Below are 21,051 nucleotides of genomic sequence, written 5' to 3'. Positions count from 1 at the left end.
AAGATATTAAAAAGAGGTGGCAAGAATACACAGAAGAACTATACCAAAAAGATCTTCATGACCCAGAACACCACAATGGTGTGATCACTCACCTAGAGCCAGGCATTCTGGAATGTGAAATCAAGTGGACCTTAGGAAGCATCACTATGAACAAAGCTAGTAGAGGTGATGGAATTTCAGTTTGCTATGTCAAATACAAGGGCTTCCCTTGTAGCTCAGTTGGTAAGGAATCCACCTATAATGTAGGAGACCTGGGTTCGATTCCTGGGTTGGGAAGATCCCTGGAGAAGGAAATGGCAACCCACTCCAGTATTCTTGCCTCGAGAATCCCATGGACTGTATGTAGCCTGCCAGGCTCCTCTGTCCATGTGGTCACAAGAGTCGGTCATGACTTAGTGACTAAAGCACCATGTCAAATCCTAAGTGATGATGCTGTGAAAGTGCTGCACTCAATATGCAAGCAAGTTTGGAAAACTCAGCAGTGGCCACAGAACAGGAAAAGGTCAGATTTCATTCTAATCCTAAAGAAAGGCAATGCTAAAGACTACACAAACTGCTGCACAATTGCACTCATCTCACTCGCTAGTAAAGTAAGGCTCAAAATTCTCCAAGTCAGGATTCAACAGTATGTGAATCAAGAACATCCATATGTTCAAGCTTGATTTAGAAAAGGCAGACGAACCAGAGATCAAATTTCCAACATCTGTTGGATCACTGAAAAAGCTAGAGAGTTCTAGAAAAGCATTTATTTCTGCTTTATTGACTATTCCAAAGCCTTTGACTGTGTGGATCACAATAAACTGTGGAAAATTATTCAAGAGATAGGAATACCAGACCACCTGACCTGCCTCTTGTGAAATCTGTATGCAGGTCAGGAAGCAAAAGTTAGAACTGGACATGGAACAACAGACTGGTTCCAAATAGAGAAAGGAGTACACCAAGGATGTATATTGTCACCCTGCTTATTTAACTTATATGCAGAGTACATCATGAGAAACACCGGGCTGGAAGAATCACAGGATGGAATCAAGACTGCCAAGAGAAATATCAGTAACCTCAGATACACTGATGACACCACCCTTATGGCAGAAAGTGAAGAGGAACTAAAGAGCCTCTTGATGAAAGTGAAAGAGGAGAGTGAAAAAGTTGACTTAAAACTCAACATTCAGAAAACTAAGATCATGGCATCTGGTCCCATCACTTCATGGGAAATAGATGGGGAAACAGTGGAAACAGTGTCAGACTTTATTTTTTTGGGCTCCAAAATGATTGCAGATGGTGATTGTGGCCATGAAATTAAAAGATGCTTGCTCCTTGGAAGAAAATTTATGACCTACCTAGACAGCATATTAAAAACAGACATTACTTTGCCAACAAAAGTCCGTCTAGTCAAGGCTATGGTTTTTCCAGTAGTCATGTATGGATATGAGAGTTGGGCTATAAAGAAAGCTAAGCACCAAAGAATTGATTTTTTTAAACTGTGGTGTTAGAGAAGACTCCTGAGAATCCCTTGGACTGCAAGGAGATTCAATCAGTCCAACCTAAAGGAGATCAGTCCTGAGTGTTCACTGGAAGGACTGATGCTGAAGCTGAAACTCCAATACTTTGGCCACCTGATGCAAAGAACTGACTCATTTGAAAAGACCCTGATGATGGGAATGATTGAAGGCAGGAGGCAAAGGGGACAACAGAGGATGAGATGGTTGAATGGCATCATCAACTCGATGGACATGAGTTTGAGTAAACTCCAGGAGTTGGTGATGGATAGGGAGGCCTGGCGTGCTGCAGTCCATGGGGTCACAAAAAGTCAAAAATGACTGAGTGACTGAACTGAAGTCAACTGATCTGAGGCAAATCTATGTCTCAGTCCTCTGAATAGGTCTTAACCTTCAAGAATATAACATATGCATAAATCCCCTACTAGGTTACAACAATAATATCCCCTGCCTACTCCTGTGTTTTCCAGTGACAGAGAAACTTATGGTTACTTCATTAATCTCCCACTTACTCACTACTTACAGAGTAGGTGATGAAATTTCTTAGACTCACTTGTCACATGATAATCTAAATTATGAGTGGTCAAGGGAAGTTCGATGGAGCTTAAAAAAAAAAATACACAGGAGGAGATCAAGATGGTGGAGTATGAGGACCACCCTCAAGAATATATCAAAAGTACATCTATATGTGGAGCAGTTCTCAGTGAAAGCAACCTGGACACAGGCAGAAAGACTCCAGGGCAACCAAAAGAGAAAGATCCACATGGAGTCAGTTACAAAGAGAAGCAAAGCGATCAGGCCAGGACCAGGGCCCTAAGAGGGAACACAGAAGGGGAAGGGGGTTTCACACAGGCACAGACATTCTCCCTAGGGAGTCAGTGGTTTGAACCACATATTGGGTCCCCTGGGCCGGCTCTGGAAAGACAAGTCCCCTGGCTTTTTGAAAATCAGCTGGGACTTAGAGGAAGGCCATAGAAACCTAGACTCTGCTAGTGAAGCACTCACACATGTCTGTTACTTTGGGCAAGCAGACTGAAACTGCCTGGGACACTGGCTGGTGTCCCATAAACACGCCAGCACACCCTGGCCCATGCCACTCACTCACTCTGGCCCCCCCCGGCTCTGGTACAGCTCCACACTATGAAAAAGCACCGAATGTCAAGGAGAATGTGTAGGTATGTGGACAAAGCTGGCTTGAAGTTGATATGGTATATAAACGAGGTGAAGGATGCCATTACAAGTATTCACAGATGCAGCAGATCAGCAGTCTGGAGCTCTGACTGGTATGCCAGAACTGCCCCATTCCACCTGCCAGGTCACCCTCGCCAGGTGACCATTTCAGGCACTTATTCCAGAGCTGTTATCCTCTAGGTCAAAAGTGCTTCTGCTGGGGGAGGGCAGAGCACACACATAAAAGGAATGGGATTAGTGAGATTTGAGTCATAGACCTTCTGCTCCAGCACCCTGGAATCCACTCCTGCTCCTGGTAGGGCAATGATGGCCACTGCACATAGAAGAAGCTCAGCTCACATCTGGCACCGGTTCTGGCTGCTCTGTCTCCAGCCCCACCTCCCACCAAGGTGACACTGGCCAGCACACACCATGCTCATGTCAGACCCAGCTGTCCCACCAAAACCACTGGGCATACAGAAACTGCACAGGCACATTCCCACAAAAGGACACCCCTTCAAGACTAACATAGGTGACTGTTTCAATTTTGCTAATTTCATAGAGACACAGTAAGTTAAACATTCCATTTTTTCCAAATGAATGAATCGGGGGTGGGGGGAGGAGCCTGAAAAAGTCACTCATAAAACAGAGATGAAAATTTAATACATAAAGAGTTCAGAATGCTAACAGAATATGGGGAAAAAATAAAAGAACAGACTGTATAGTAATAAGGACCTGGAAAAGATAAAATAATCAGTTAGAGCCTAAGAATACAAAAGTTGAAACAAACAACACACAAGAAGGAATTAACAACATATTAAGTGATACAGAAGAAGGCATAAGCGATCTGGAAGACAGCATAATGAAAATCGCTCAACCAGAGCAGCAAAAATAAAAATAAATTTTAAAAAGTGAGTGCAGTTTAAGGGATCTCTGAAATACCAGCAGGTGTACTAACATTTGCATTATAGAGGTTTCAGAAGAAGAAGACAGAAAGAAAATAGCTGAAAATGTTGAAATTATGGCTGAAAATTCCCCAAAGCTTAAGAAGGAAACATATTCAGGACAGGAAACACAAAGGGTCCCAAAAAGATGAATCCCAAAAGAACCACATGGAGACATATAATTAAAGAGAGAACTTAAAAGGAAGCAAGAGAAAAACAAATAGTCACATACAAGGGAATCCAAACAAGACTTTCAGTTTATTTTTCTACAGAAACTTAGCAGGCCAGAAGGGACTAGCATTATTTACATAAAATGCTGAAAAGGAAAACCCAACAATATAGGATACACAGCAAGATTGTCATTTAGAATTGGAGATGAGAAAAAGAGATAAACACATACTAAAATAGTTTATCAGCACTAAACTGAACATAAATGCTAAAGGATCTTTACTAAGTAGAAAAGAAAAGGCTATAATGAGAAATAAGAACCTATAGAAAAGGAAAAATTCCATACGTAACGGCAGGTGTATAGTAAAGGCTTAGGTTCAACCACTTAAAAATGAACATTTAAAGACAAAAAAAAAAGTATGAATATCAAAAGACAATAAATGCAAGATAAACTATACCTACAATAAACAATGAAGGGATAAACATAAAGATGTAAAATATGACATTAAAATGTGTATCTTTTATTTATTTACTCATTTATTTGTTTGGCTGTGCCAGGTCTTAGTTGCTGTACATGGGATCTTTGTTGTGATATGCATGATCTTTAGTTGTGGTATGCAAGATATTTAGCCACAGAATCTGAATTCTTACTTTTAGTATGTGGGATCTAGTTCCCCAACTAGAGATCTAACTTAGGCCCCCTGCATTGATAGTGTAGAGTCCCAGACACTGGACCACCAGGGAAGTCCCTAAAATGTATATCTTTTAGAATGTTTTTGAATTTTAATAACTCAGCTTAGAATATGTAGATACATTTTAGATCATTATATAAGAACCCTGTGATAACCACAGATTAAAACGGTATAATAAATACACAAAAATTTGAGAGAAAGGAGTACAAGCATACATACCAAATAAAATCATCATACCTCAAGGGAATAAACTAAAAGAAGAAAATAACTACCCCCCAAAGAAACAGGCAAAACAAAACACAGAAAACAAGTAAAATGGCAGCAAATATAATATATATCTATCAATAGCCACTTTCAATGTCAACAGTGTAAAAGCAACAATCAAAAGACATAGGGTGGGGGCTTGAGGTCAAGATGGCAAAACAGGGAGACCTAGGTTTCATGTGTAACCACAGGTATATCAAAAATATACCTACAAATGGAACAATTTACACAGAGCACCTGCTTAACACTAGCAGAGGACCTCAGATACCTAAAAGGATAAGAAAGATTCCTGTGTAACCAGGAAGGATAAAGGAGAGAAAGGGAAGAAAAAGAAAAAAAGGGGGGGGGGGGGATGGGACCCACACTCCTCGGGGTGTTTGAAGGAGAGGAGAGGTTATCACACCGCAGGAAGACACATCACCTGTGGTGAAATACACTGAAATAGACTTCAGGCTCAGAGGGTATAGGAAGAAAGTGCAGTGGCTGGTCTGTGGAGGGCAGGACAGAGACCTGCACCAGTGGGTGTAGCACAGCCCTGCGCTTCTAACCCTGAGGCAGAGGGGACTGCGTGCTGAAGCATCAGGTTAGGGGAGCATATACTGGGAAACAGAATGCCGATGCTGCACCTGAGGGTGTCGCACACACACAGCTGGGGCCAAAGCCAAATCTGAGCCCAGGAGAATGTGCAACTAAGGTAAAGGAACTAAAATCTCTCCATGCAGAGGCACAAGATGAGGATAAACTCCCATGATCAGATTGGTCAGTTTACTGTCTGTAAAACATCTGAATGGACAAGTGCTCCCACAACTCACATTGGTCCAGCTTTAGCAACTATGGATACTGGGGGCATGTACATGCAGGACTTGGTTCAGGTAAGAATCAGAGCTGCCCCCACAGTGGGTTTGGAGACCTACCTAGAGTTCCCAGAGGGCCACCTAGGAAGAGAATTGGCCGTGGCTAAACGAGGGGGCAAGACCACTGATAGCTGAAGCCCTAGGAAATTCTGTTGTTGTTGTTTTGTCTTGTGTTTTTGTTGTTCTTTAATTTTTAATCATTAAATACATTTTTCTATTTTTGTTTTTATCGGGTTTTTAAAATTCTGTTTATTTGGAGCTTTGTGTGTGTGTGTGTGGTCAGTCACTCAGTTGTGTCTGATTCTTTGTGACCCCATGGACTGTAGCCCATCAGACTCCCCTGTCCATTAAATTTCCCAGGCAAGAATACTGGTGTGGGTTGCCATTTCCTACTCCAGGGGATCTTCCTGACCCAGGGATCAAACTCGAGTCTTGTGCATCTTCTGCAGTGGTAGGTAGTTTCTTTACCACTGTGCCACTGTGCATCAGACAAGGCCTGATGCTAACATCACTACTTGATAAATGAGAGAATTTGGTTAAATAATCAGCCCTATAAGAAATGAATAATAATGGTGAAGCCATTAATGGAGTTTTTCACTTTTTCACCCATTAATGGAGTTTTTCACTTTTTCGCCCATTAAACTTTGATGCCAGATAGATTCTGAAACACAAGCATATCCCTCCAAATTCCTGAAACACTTATAAGATTTCTCATCAGCAATACATGTCAGATTCTGGCCCTTAATTAAAGGCTTCACATCCACAATATGAAGCTGTTATCTGATAATTAAGTTGTTATCCTTAAATGCTTTCATATATTTCTGACAATTATAGGGCTTTTGCTTGTGTTTTTCTAGTACAAATTTCCAGATGTCAAAATTTGAGGCGTTGCACATGTCTTCTCCTCTGTCCCATATGAATTTTTTGATGTTGACTAAGGTATAAGCCACAAATAAAGGCCTTTCCAGATCCCTTACATTCATAGGATTTCTCACCAGTATGAATTTCCTGGTGTCTGCTAAGTTCTGAACCATGACCAAAGAACCTTCCCAGATCCCTAACACTCACAGGGTTTTTCACTATTATGACTTCTCTCATGATGAGTAAGTTCTGACCTTCGAATAAAAGCCTTCTCACATTTCATTACATTTATGGGATCTCCCATCAGTGTGCCAACAAATGTCTATATGTTTGAATCTTTGGTTTTTCCAATAGTCACAAACAGATGTGACAGTTGAGCCATACAGAAGGCAGAGCACCAAAGAATTGTCACTTTCAAACTGTGGTGCTGGAGAAGACTCTTGAGGGCCCCTTAGACAAGCAAGGAGATCAAACCAGTCCATCCTAAAGGAAACCAACCCTGAAGATTCACTGGAAGGACTGATGCTGAAGGTGGAGTTCCAATACTTTGGTCACTTGATGTGAAGAACTGACTCAGTGGAAAAGACCCTGATGCTGGGAAAGGCTGAATGCAGGAGAAAAGGCAACAGAGGATGAGATGGTTAGATGGCATTACCAATACAATGAACATGAACCTGGACAAACTCTGGGAGATTGTGAGAGACAGAGAGGCCTGGTGTATCGCAGTCTGTGGGACTGCAAAATGTCAGACACGACTAGGTGACTGAACAACAAGTTCTGTGCTACAAGTAAAGGGCATTTCATATCCCCTACATTCATACGGTTTCTCACCCATGTGAGCTCCCCAATGTCTGGTAAGTTCTAAGCCACTGCAAAAGGACTTCCCACATTGCGTACATGGTTTATACGGTTTCTCACCCTTATGAACACTCTGATGTCAGACAAGATGGAATCAGAGATAAAACCTTTCCCATGCTCCTTACATTTTTGAGGTTTCTCACCAGTAAGATTTCTTTGATGTAGGTTCAACTGTGAGGCACAACTATATACCTTCCCACATTCTTTACATTCATAGAGTCTTTCACCAGTATGAATTATCTGATGAAGACTAAGTTGTGTGTCATACTGAAAAGTTTTACCACATCCCTCACAGTTATGGTGTTTCTTACCAGTATGGGTTTTCTGAAGTCAAAGGTGTGAGGGACAGGTAAAGACTTTCCCATGCTCCCTCCATTTGGAGTGTTTCTCATCAGTATGAATTCTCTGAGGTAAATTAAGTTGTGAGGTAGATAGAAAGCCCTTTCCACATTCCACACACTTAAAGGGCTTCTCATCTATATTAATCTTTTGATGTTTACTAAGTTCTGAGGTAGAATGAAAGGCTTTCCCACATTCTTTATATCTATGAAGTTTCTCAGCAGTATTAATGCTCTGAGATTTAGTCATCTGAGAGTCACAAAGTCACCTTTCTTATGTCCATGATTTTTTTTTTTTTTTGCTTACATGAATTCTCTGCTATTTAATCAAGTCTAATCTACTATTAAAGGCTTTCCCACATTCTCCACATTTACAGTATTTTTCCTTATTATGTCTTTCATGCTGACCCTGGTGTGGTTGGCAACTGGAAGTCTTACGTTCCTTGTATTCACAGGACTTTGGTCCAGTAGGAGTTGTCTGAGGTACTCCAGGATCTGTGTGCTGAATGAAAGAGGATCTTTCTTCAGAGGTTATTATGGCTTGCCTGAAATGTTCTTCCAGTAGCCTCTCAAAGTGGCATCTGATTTCTCTGGTATTTCTGATCCTAGGGCACTCAAGATTAGAGCTTGTAAGTCTCTTTGTCATCTCTGGTTGCAATAGCTGAATTCATAACTGTCTTCCTTTAGGGATAAAGTCTTGGTTTTTCTTCTAGTGTTCCAGTCTGGGCACCATTCTTTAGTCTCCTTGCTCTTTGCCACCCAAGGCTCCTTTCCATCCTCCAATTAAGAGGTCACATCTGGCTTAAAACTGGAGAATGGAGTGAGATCAGGTTGTTATAATTCTCCAAAACCACATATTGGTACAAATTCTTCTGAGCAAGCATTCCCACTTTTTCTGAGAGAAGTAAATGACCATTTATTTCTTTGAACCTGAAGCCCTCCTCCACTATGACTTATTATGCACAACAGCTCTTTCCTCCTCCTTGTAGGCATTTGTCCACTTCTCTGAGGTCCTCTCACTCCAGTCTGATGGAATCCTTCCCATACCAGTGAGTGAGGCAACCTGGAATACCCTGGTTCTTTCCATCCAAACTCCCACCAACTCACACAAACCAGCTAACTTTAGACAGAAGCAGCATATACCATGGAGACCTTGGGGAAATGCAGTCCAGAGAAGGAAAACCTCAAGTGGAGCCTGGGCCAGCACTAGTTACCCACCCCAAGTCATATCATTTTCCAAGCTTTAATGAAGCCTAGTCCTGACCTCCCAGCCACACTTGAGCATCTTCTGACAACCTGGGCAAACCAATTTCTCTTTTGGTTTTTTTCATTATTTTTGTTTTTCTCTTTTTTTCTGTTGTTTATGTGTTTTTTGTTTCCTGACTTTTTTGTTTGTTTGTGTTGGGTTGGTCTGCCTTGGTTTTTTGTCTGGTTCAGGTTTTTTATTTTGTTTTGTTTCATTTTCATTTTTATGTGTTTTGTTGTTGTTTTCTTTGCATTTTATTGTTTTTTATTTCTGCTTTCTTAGTCTCATTTTTATTGTTTGGTTTTTTGAGTTTTTTGTTTAATTGTTTTCTCTTTTCTTTGCTTCTTTTTGTTTAGTTCTGATTGATTTTCTTGATGTTTGTTGCCCTAATTTTATTATTTGTTTGTTTTTGCAGACTCCCCCAGCCAGGGGTCAAACCTGAGCCCCCAGAATGGGAGTGCCAAGCCCTGGATACTGAGCCACCAGAGATTTCCCTTGCCTCTAGGAATATTAATTGATGTGGGCTCTATGGAGGTCTCTGCCTTGAGACCAAGACCCAGCTCCACCAAGCAGCCTGCAAGCTCCAGTGCTCGATGCCAAAGTCCAAAGAACCAGCAAGTCAGGACTACAGCCCTACCAATTATCAGAGAGGATGACTAATGTTGTCCTAAGGTTACAGAGACCCCCCAAAATATGACCCCTGACAGAGCCTTGTCCACCAGGAAAACAATATTGAGATCCACCCACCAGAGCATGGGCAAAAGGAAGCCTAAACAGGGCCCTGGACCAACCTCATCCACCAGGAGGCAGACACCAGAAGCAAGAGGAAATATGACCCTTCTGCCTGTGGGAAGAAGATCCCAAGCACAGTGAATGAGACCAAATGAGATGACAGAGAAATAAGGTGCAGAGATAGAAGCACATTAAAAATGAACAACATGAAATAAATGAAGAGGAAATAAGCAATCAACTTGAAAAAGGAATTCATAATAATGACAGTAAAGATGACCCAAGATCATAGGAAAAAATGGAGGCACAGACTGAGAAGATATAAGAAATGCTCAACAAAGACACAAAACTAAAGAACAAAGAAACAGTGATAAGCAACACAATAACTGAAATGAAAATGCAAAAGAATGGATCAACAGCAGAATAAGTAAGGCAGAAGAACAGTGAGCAGGAGTAAAGAACGGTGGAAATAACTGCCAAGGAACAGAAAACAAACAAACAAAAAAAAGGACAGAAAGAAAGTGAGGACAGTGTCAGAGACCTCTAGGACAACATTCAATACACCAACATTTGAATCAGAGGGATCCCAGAATAAGAGAAAGAGAAAGGGTCTGAAAAAGTATTCAAAGAGATTGCAGTCAAAAACTTTCCTAAAATGGGAAAGAAATAGTCAATAAAGTCCAGGAAGTGCAGAGACTCCCATATAGTATAAACACAGGAGAAATTCTGAGACATATACAAATCAAACTAAAACAAAAATGTAATAATTCAATACAAACAAAAGAATATAAAAGGCAGTAGTAGAAAAGCATCAAGTAATATATAAGAGAATCCAATTAAGGTTATCTGCTGAATTTTCAGCAGAAACTCCACAGGCCAGAAGGTAGTGGCAAATATATTTAAAGCAATGAAAAGGAAAAATCTATAACCAAGAATAATATACACAACGAGGCTCTTGTTGAGATTTGATGGAGAAAACTCAAGCTTTACAGACAAACAAAAGCAAAAGGAGTTCAACACCACAAAACCAAGTTTACAACCAGAACTAAAGGAACTTCTCTAGGCAGGAAACACAACCAGAAAAAAAATTAAAAATACCTAAAAAACAAACTCAAAACAACTAAGAAAATGGCAACAGGAACATACAAATCAACAATTACCTTAAAGGTAAATGGATTTAACAGTCCAACAAAAAGACACAAGCTAGGCGAATGGACACAAAAACAAGACTCATACACATGCTGTCTTCCAGAGTCTCTATTCAGACCTAGGGACACACAGACTCAAAGTGAGGGGATGAAAAATGACATTCCAAGCAAATAAAAATAAAAAAGCTGGAGTGGAAATACTCATATCACACAAAACAGACTAAAATAAACTCTTACAACACACAAGGAAAGACACTATATAAAATCCAAAATGAAGTAATAACAATTGTGAATATACATGTACACAAAATAGGAGCACCTCGATATATAAGGTAAATGCTACAGACTTGACAGGGCAAACTGACAGTAATGTAATAATAGTGGGGGGGACTTTAACATGCCACCTCCACCAGTGGATAGATCATCCAGACAGAAGATTAACAATGTTAATGTATGTTAACAATTAACATACAACTCTTAAGGGACACATTACACTAGATAGATATAATCGCTATTATGGGACATCCCACTTGACAGTAGCAGAATACATTATATCCTCAGTTGTACATGGAGCATTGTCCACGATAGATCACATCCTGGGTCAGAAATCAACTCTTGATAAATTTAAGAAAATTGAAATTGTATCAAACACCTTTTCCAATCACACTACAAGATTAGGTATCAATTATAGAAAAAATACTGCAAAAAACACAAACTCATACAGGCTAAACAATAAGTTACTAAATAGTCAATGGATCACTGATGAAATCAAAGAGAAGATCAAAAAACCTAGAAACAAATGACAATGGAAACACAAGACTCAGAACCCTGTGGGACACAGCAAAAGTTACTTGTAAGAAACTTTAAGAAATTTATATATGCAAAACAATCTCACCTCAGAAAATAAAAACATCTCAAATAAACAATCTAATCTTACATGTAAGCAACTAGAGAAAGAACCAAAACCCAAAATTAGAAGAAGGCAAGGAATCATAAAGGGAAGAGCAGAAATAAATTAAACACAGACAAAAAAATAGCAAAGATCAATGAAACTAAAAGATGAATCTTTGAGACAATTAAGAAATGATAAACTTTTAGTCAGACTTATCAATAGATATACAGAGGTTATCCAAATTAATAAAATTAGAAATGAAAAGATAGAAGTTACAACTGACTCTACAGAAATACAAAAGATCAAAAAAACAAATAAATGCTAATAAAACAGACAACCTAGAACAAATGGACACATTCTTAGAAAGATACAACCTTACAAGATTGAACCAGGAGGAACTAGAGAATATAAACAGACCAATCACAAGTACTTAAATTTAAATTGAGATTACAAACCTTCCAACAAACAGAAGTCCGGGACAAGATGGATTCACAATGAAATTCTATCAAACACTTAAGAGAAGAAATAACAACTACCCTTCTGAAACTGTTCTAGAAAATTGCAGAGTAAAGAACACTCCCAAGTTCACTCCACAAATCTACTATCACACTGATACCAAAACCAGAAAAAAAAATCACAAAAAAGAAAATTGCTGGCCAATATCACTTATGAATATAGATGTAAAAATCCTCAATAAAATATTAGCAAACTGAATTCAACAACATATTAAAGCCATCATCTTACATCATGATCATCATACATCATGATCAAGGGAAGTAATTCCAGGGATGCAAGGATTTTTCAATATGGCAGAGAAGAAAAAGAAATAAATGGAATTCAAATTTTAAAAAAGAGGAAGTAAATGTGTCCTTGTTTACAGATGACATGATACTGTACATAGTAAAAATTCTACTAGGAAGCTAATAGAGCTTCTCAGTGAACTTTATTAATTTGCAGAGTACAATATTAAATCATGGGAAGCTCTTGCATTCCTATATACAAACGATGAAAGATAAGAAAAAAGTTTAAGGAAACCATCCTATGTATCATTACAATGAAAAGAATAAAATACCTAGGAATAAACTGACCAAAGGAGGCAATACTTGTACTCAGAAAACTGTAAGAAACTGATGAAGGATATATTATAAAGGATGACACAAACAGATGTAGAGATATACCATGTTCTTTAGATTGGAAGATGAAAATATTGTGAAAATGTCTATACTACCCAAAACAATCTACAGATTCAGTACAATCCCTATCAAATCACTGATGACATTTTTTCACAGAATTAGAACTGACATGGGATTAAACTCCAAAATACACAAACAATTAATGAAGGTCAATATCAATAAACAAACAACTCAATCAAAAAAAGGGCAGGAGTTCTAAATATACAATTATTGGGAAAAAAATGGTTAAAATCAGATACAAATGAGTTCAGCATCACTTATTACTAGAGAAATACAAATAAAAACTATAATAAAGTATCATTTCTAAAGGGTCAGAATGGTCTTCAAAAAAATCTACAAGTGATAAATGCTGGAGAGGATGTGGAAAAAAGGGAACACTATTACCCTGTTGGTAGGAATGCAAAGTGATACAGCCACTGTGGAGAACAGTATGGAGATTTCTTAAAAAACTGAAAATAGACCTATCATATGATCCAGCAATCCTACTCCTGGGCATATATTCAAATAACACCATTATTTGAAAAATATATGCATCCCAGTGTTTACTGCAGGACTGTTTACAATTGCCAAAACATGGAAGCAACCTAAACTCCCACTGGTAGTGGAATGTTTAAAGAACATGTAGTACATATATACAATGGAATATTACTAAGCCATATAAACAAAGAAATTGCATCATTTGTACTGATGTGGATGGCTTTAGTGTCTGTCATACAGAATGTCATACAGAATGAAGTAAATCAGAAAGAGAAAAACAAATAACCTATATTAGTGCATATGTATGGAATGCAGAAAAACGTTACTGATGAACCTATTTGCAGGGCAGCAATAGAGATGAAGACATGGAGAATGGACTTGTGGACACAGCAGGGGGAAGAGGGAGGATGAATTGATAGAGCAGCACTGATACATATAAAACACCATGTGTAAAATAGATGGCTAGTGGGAAGCTGTTGTGTAACACAGGGAAGCCAGCTTGGTGCTCGTGATGACCTAGAGCAGCGGAACACTGAGGGGTGGAAGGCAGGCTCAACATGTAGGGGGTATATGTATCCTTACAGCTGATTTATGCTTTGTAACGAAACTAACTCAACATTGTAAAGCAATTATCCTCCAATAAAAACAAAGCAAAACCAAGAAACAATCTGTTTCTTCCCACAGAGTTTTAAAACACCTTTTGCATAATAATTTGTACATATTCTAACCTTGTTTATGGTTGAAATTAAAAAGCATCATCATAAAAAAGATGTGATGTGTATATATATATATACATTATATATATATATATATATATATATATATATATATACATTCAGTGGAATATTACTCAGCCATTAAAAATAAAAATAATGCCATTTACAGCAATATGGGTGAACCTAGACCTTCTCAAACTGATTGAATTAAGTTAGAGAAATAAAGACAAATATCACATGACATCACTTATATGTGGAATCTTAAGAAAAGGGTTATAAATGAACTTATTTCCAAAATAGAAATAGAGTTACAGATGTAGACAATAAACTTACGATTACCAGGGAGTAAGAGGGAGTGAAGGATAAATTGGAAGATTGAAATGACACATGCACACAACCATATATAAAACAGATAAGTAATAAGATCTAATCAATAACACAGGGAACTCCACTTACTACTCCTTAATGGCCTATATGGGAAAAGAATCTAAAATCTGGAAAAGAATATGTGAATATATATACAGTATATTTAAAACTAACACAATGCTATAAATCAATTATACCACAATTAAAATTTGAAAAAAACTGTAGGGTAGCTTTTGAGATTAAAAAACAGAATCCATCCATATATTGCTCACAAGCAACACACTTCAGAACTAAAGACACAGAGAGTGAGAAGACAGAAAGAGGTATCTCATGCAAGTGAAGGCAGGAAGAAATTTGGGGCAGTAATACTCATATCAGACAAAGCAGACTTTAATATGAAGGCTATTACAAGAGAAAGAAAGGCATTATCAATATATTGATAAAGGGATGAATACAAAAAGGATATAACATTCATTTATATATATATACCTAATATAGGAATATCTAAATAATAAAAAACAAACATTAATAGACATACAAGGAAAAATACAAAATACAATAGTAAGGGACTTTAACGTCCCAGTTAAATCAATGGATAGAACATCCAGACAGAAAATAAGGCAACAATGGTCTTAAAGGACACATTAGACAAGACAGACTTAACAGATAATAGAGGATATTCAATCTAAAATCAGCAGAATATGGATTTCTTTCAAATTCACATGGAATGTTCTACCAGTGGATCACATGTTACAGGACACAAAGTAAATCCTAACGTTTTTGAGAGGATAGAAATTATATCAAGCATTTCCTTCTGACCACAATGGTATGAAACTAGGAATCAACTACTGGAAGAAAACAACAAAAAGCACAAACATGTGGAATCAAAATAATAAGCTACTAAAGGAAAAAAAAAATCTTTCAAGAAAGAAATCAGAGAATATGTCAAATCAAAGGAAAATGGAAACACAACTTTCCAAAACGTATAATATTGAGCATAAGCAGTTCTAGAGGGTAAGTTATAATGATGCTATCCTACTTTAAAGAAAAAAGAACAATCTCAAATAAATAGCTAGCCTATTGTTTAAAGGAACTACAAAAAGAAAGAGAAACAAAGCCCAAAGACAATAGAAGGAAAGAAATACTAAAGCTCAAAGAAGAAAGGAATAAACTAGAGACCAAAAAATAAAATAGAAAGATTAGTGAAACCAATAGCTGAATTTTCAAAAATAAAAACAAAACTTAACAAAACCTTTAGCCAGGCTTACCAAAAAAATTAAAAGATAGAGAAAACCAAAACAAACAAAATAAGAAATGAAAGCGAAAAAATTAAAACCAATATCACAGAGAAATAAAAAAACCTTAACAGTATACTAAGAGCAGTTATATATCAACAATTTCAACGACCCAGAAGCCCTGGAAAAATTTCTAGAAACACAAAATCTTACAAAACTGAACCAGGAAGAAATAAATGATTAGATCAGAACAGAACAATCATTTCCACTGAAACTGAGTAAGTAATCAAAAAACTGCCAGCAAAAAAACAGTCCAGGACCAGATGACTATATGGGAGAATTCTGTAAAACATAAAAAGAAGAGATAATACCAATCCTCAACAACTATTCCAAAAACTTGAGGAGGATGGAGCATTCCAAATTCATTCTACCAGGGTACCATCACCCTTAAAACCAAACAGACAAAGACACTATAAAAAAAAATTAATTGAATCACTGTTCAATATAGGTACAAAAATTCAAGAAAATATTAACACCAGCAAACCAAATTCAACAATACATAAAAAGATCAAATACCATGATCAAGTGGGAGTTATTTTAGGGATGCAAAGATGGTTCAATATCAATAAATTAAATAATGTAATACAGCATATTTTCAAAAGGAAGGATAAAAATCATGATCATATCGACAGATGCAGAAAAAGTACCTGACAAAATTCACTATGCATTTGTGATAAAAATATTCATTAAAGTTGGTATGGGGAGACATATATCAACATAATAAAGCCATATATGCCAAAACCACACCTAACATCACAGTCAATGGTGAAAAACTAATAGATTTTCCTCTAAAATCAGGAACGAAGAAAAAAGAATATTGACTACTTCCACATTTATTTAATATTGCATTGGAGGTCTGAGACATTGCAATCAAACAAGGAAAAGAAATAAACATCATCCAAACTAGAAGAGAAAAAGTAAGACTATAACTATTTGTAGATGACATGATACTACATATAGAAAACCCTAAAGTCACCACCAGAAAACTTTAGAACTGTTAAATAAATAAAGTTGTAGCATACAAGATATAATATATATATGTATGTATGTATGTATACACACACACACACACAGATATGGAAATCTATTGCTTTTCTATATGCTAATAATGAACTATCAGGAAGAGAATGCAAGTAAAATGTCCCAATCAAAATTGCACCAAAATGAATAAAATATCTAGTAAAAAATTAACCTTTGAGATAAAAATATAAGAAAATATAAGACACTGATGAAGGAAAATAAAGTTGATACAAAAAATGGAAAAAATATCATGTTCACGGGTTGTAAGAATTAATATTGTTTTTACATACTAACCAAAGCAATCTATGGATTGAATGCAATCCCTATCAAAATACCTATATTTTTCACAGAATTAAAGAAAATAATTCTAAGATTTATAGTGAAGCAGAAATGGCCCCAAATGGTGAAAGTAACATTAAGAGAAAAGAACAAAGTTGCAGATGTCACCCTCTGATACATCAGACTACACTACAAAGTTGCAGTGATCAAAAAAGTATGCCAATGGTAAAAAAAAAAGACACACAGATCAATAAATCAGAAAAACCTGAAATAGAGATCTCAGAAACAAAGCCATGACTTATGGTCAATTCCACCACAACAAACGGGGCAAGAATATACAGAGTTGAAAAGACATTCTCTTCAATAAGTGTTGCAGGAAAAGCAGAATAGCTACTTGCAAAAGAATGAAACATTGTAGTGGAGATCTGAGACACTGTAATCAAACAAGAAAAGAAGCAGACATCCTCCAAACTATAAGGGAAAAAATAAGACTGTCACTATTTGTAGATAACATGATTGCCCTTGTTCAGTAGCTCAGTCTTGTTGTTCACTCTTTGCAACTCCATGTACTGCAGCACATGAGACTTTCCTGTCCTTCACAATGCCCCAGAGCTTGCTCAAACCCATGTCCATTGAATGGTGATGCCATCCAACCATCTCGTCCTCTGTTGTCCCCTTCTCCTCTGGCCCTCAATCTTTCCCACCATCAGGGTCTTTTCTAATGAGTCACCTCTTTGCATCAGATGGCCAAAGTATTGGAGCTGCAGCTTAAGCATCAGTCCTTCCAATGAATATCCAGGATTGATTTCTTTTAGGATGGACTGGTTGGATCTCCCTACAGTATAACAGACTCTCAAGAGTCTTCTCCAAAACCACAGTGCAAAGGCATGCATTCTTCAGCACTTAGCCTTCTTTATGGTCCAACTCTCACATCCCACATGACTACTGGAAAAACTATAGCTCTGACTAGACGAACCTTTGTCAGTAAAGTAATATCTCTGTTTTAATATGCTGCCTGGGATTTCCATAGCTTTTCTTCCAAGGAGCAAGCATCTTTTAATTTTATGGTTGTAGTCACCATATGCAGTGATTTTGCATTCCAAGAAAATAAACTCTATCACCATTTTGATTATTTCCCCATTCATTTCCCATGAAGTGATGTCTAGTTAAAGCTATGGTTTTTCCAGTAGTCAAGTGTGGATGTGAGAACTGGACTATAAAGAAAGCTGAGAACTGAAGAATTGATGCTTTTGAACTGTGATGTTGGACAAGACTCTTGAGAGTCCCTTGGACTTCAAGGAGATCCAACCAGTCCATCCTAAAGGAGATCAGTCCTTTAGGATGAGAGGATGAGAAAGTTGGATGGCATTATCAACTAAATGGACGTGAGTTTGAGTATACTCTGGGAGCTGGTGATGGACAGGGAGGGCTTGTGTGCTGTAGTCCATGGGGTTGCAAAGAGTCGGACATGACTGATCGACTGAACTGAACTAATGGGACCAGATGCCATGATCTTCGTTTGTTGAATGTTGAGTTTTAAGCCAGTTTTTTCACTCTCCTCTTTCATCATCATCAAGAGGCTCTTTAGCTCCTCTTTGCTTTCTGCCATTAGGGTGGTATCATCTGCATATTTGAGGTTGTTGATATATCTTGATCCCAGCCTGTGCTTCATTCAGCCTGCATTTTGAGTGATGTACTCTGCATATAAGTTAAATAAACAGGGTTACAATATACAGCCTTGACAAGCTCCTTTCCCAATTTGGAACCAGTCTGTTGTTCCATATCCAGTTCTAACTGCTGCTTCTTAGTAGATGACAAGATACTATGTATAGAAAACCCTAAAGTCACCACAAGAAAAGCAACAGAACTATTAAATGAATTGATTACAGTTGTAGAATATTAGAAACATATTGCTTTTCTATATACTAATAATGAACAATCAGGAAGAGAATACAAGAAAAAATCGAAATCAAAACTGAACCAAAAAGGAACAAAATATCAACAACATAAAAATAATATTGTAGTGAAGAGAAGAAAATATTCACAAATGGTATGACACCTATTGGGGTTAATATGGAAAATACATAAACAGCTCATAACACTCAATAAATACTAAAAAAACAAACCCATTGAAAATGTGTAGAATACCTAAATAGACATTTTTCCAAAGAAGATATACAGATGCAAGATGCACATGAAAAGATGATCAACACTGATAACCATCAAGAAATGCACAAAAAGCATAAGTAGATTAACACATCACACGTGTCAGAATAACTATCATTAGAATGATCACAAATAACATATGTTAGCAAATATTTTTAGTAAAAGTAACTCTAGTACATTGTTGGTGGGAAAGTAAATTGGTGTCAGTTCAGTTCAGTCCAGTCATTCAGTCCTCTCCGACTCTTTGCAACCCCATGAACCACAGCACGCCAGGCCTCCCTGCCCATCACCAACTTCTGGAGTCCACCCAAACCCACGTCCATTGAGTCGGTGATGCCATCCAACCGTCTCATCCTCTATTGTCCCCTTCTCCTCCTGCCCTTAATCTTTCCCAGCATCAGGGTATTTTCAAATGAGTCAGCTCTTCACATCAGGTGGCCAAAGTATTGGAGTTTCAGCTTCAGCATCAGTCTGTCCAATGAACACTCAGGACTGATCTCCTTTAGGATGGACTGGTTGGATCTCCTTGCAGTCCAAGGGACTCTCATGAGACTTCTCCAACACTACAGTTCAAAAGCATCAATTCTTTGGTGCTCAGCCTTCTTCACAGTCCAACTCTCACATTCAACATGACCTCTGGAAAAACCACAGCCTTGACTAGACGGACTTTTGTTGGCAAAGTAATGTCTCTGCCTTTTAATATGCTGTCTAGGTTGGTCATAACTTTCCTTCTAAGGAATAAGCATCTTTTAATTTCATGGCTGCAGCCACCATCTGCAGTGATTTTGGAGCCCAAAAAAATAAAGTCTGACACTGTTTCCCCATCTATTTGCCATGAAGTGATGGGACCAGATGCTATGATCTTAGTTTTCTGAATGTTGAGTTTTAAGCCAACTTTTTTGTTCTCCTCTTTCACTTTCATCAAGAGGCTCTTTAGTTCTTCTTCACTTTCTGCCGTAAGTGCGGTGTCATCTGCATATCTGAGGTTATTGATATTTCTCCCAGCAATCTTAATTCCAGCTTGTGCTTCCTCCAGCCCAGCATTTCTCATGATGTACTCTGCATAGAAGTTAAATAAGCAGGGTGACAATATACAATTTTGACATATTCCTTTTCTTATTTGGAACCAGTCTGTGGTTCCATGTCCAGTTCTAACTGTTGCTTCCTGACCTGCATACAGGTTTCTCAAGAGGTAGGTCAGGTGGTCTGGTATGCCCATCTCTTTCAGAATTTTCCACAGTTTATTGTAATCCACACAGTCAAAGGCTTTGGTAATAGTCAATAAAGCAGAAATAGACATTTTTCTGGAACTCTCTTACTTTTTTGATGATCCAGTGGATGTTGGCAATTTGATCTATGGTTCCTCTGCCTTTTCTAAATCCAGCTTGAACATCTGGAATTTCATTGTTCACATACTGCTGAAGTCTGGCTTGGAGAATTTTGAGCATTACTTTACTAGCACGTGAGATGAGTGCAATTGTGTGATAGTTTGAACATTCTTTGGCATTGCCTTTCTTTGGGATTGGAATGAAAACTGACCTTTTCCAGTCCTGTGGCCACTGCTGAGTTTTCCAAATTTGCTGACACATTGAGTGCAGCACTTCCACAGCCTCATCTTTCAGGATTTGAAACAGCTCAACTGGGATTTCATCACCTCTACTAGTTTTGTTCGTAGTGATGCTTTCTAAGGCCCACTTGACTTCACATTCCAGGATGTCTGGCTCTAGGTGAGTGATCACACCATCGTGATTATCTGGGTCATGAAGATCTTTTTTGTACAGTTCTTCTGTGTATTCTTGCCACCTCTTCTTAATATCTTCTGGTTCTGTTAGGTCCATCCCATTTCTGTCCTTTATTGTGCCTATCTTTGCATGAAATG

General features: G+C 37.8%; 1 protein-coding gene and 1 pseudogene across 1 annotated transcript in view; both read right to left on the bottom strand.

Moving 5' to 3' along the window:
* Window positions 1-21,051, bottom strand: part of GABRG3 (gamma-aminobutyric acid type A receptor subunit gamma3) — an 833,077-nt gene that overhangs the window by 587,028 nt on the left and 224,998 nt on the right. The gene's annotated exons all lie outside the window — the stretch shown is intronic.
* Window positions 6,426-10,430, bottom strand: LOC139038620 (zinc finger protein 568-like; annotated as a pseudogene).

This window comes from Odocoileus virginianus, chromosome 16 (genome assembly GCF_023699985.2).
Source record: "Odocoileus virginianus isolate 20LAN1187 ecotype Illinois chromosome 16, Ovbor_1.2, whole genome shotgun sequence".
Taxonomy (NCBI): Eukaryota; Metazoa; Chordata; class Mammalia; order Artiodactyla; family Cervidae; genus Odocoileus; species Odocoileus virginianus.
This window is presented reverse-complemented; position numbering and strand designations above follow the sequence as displayed.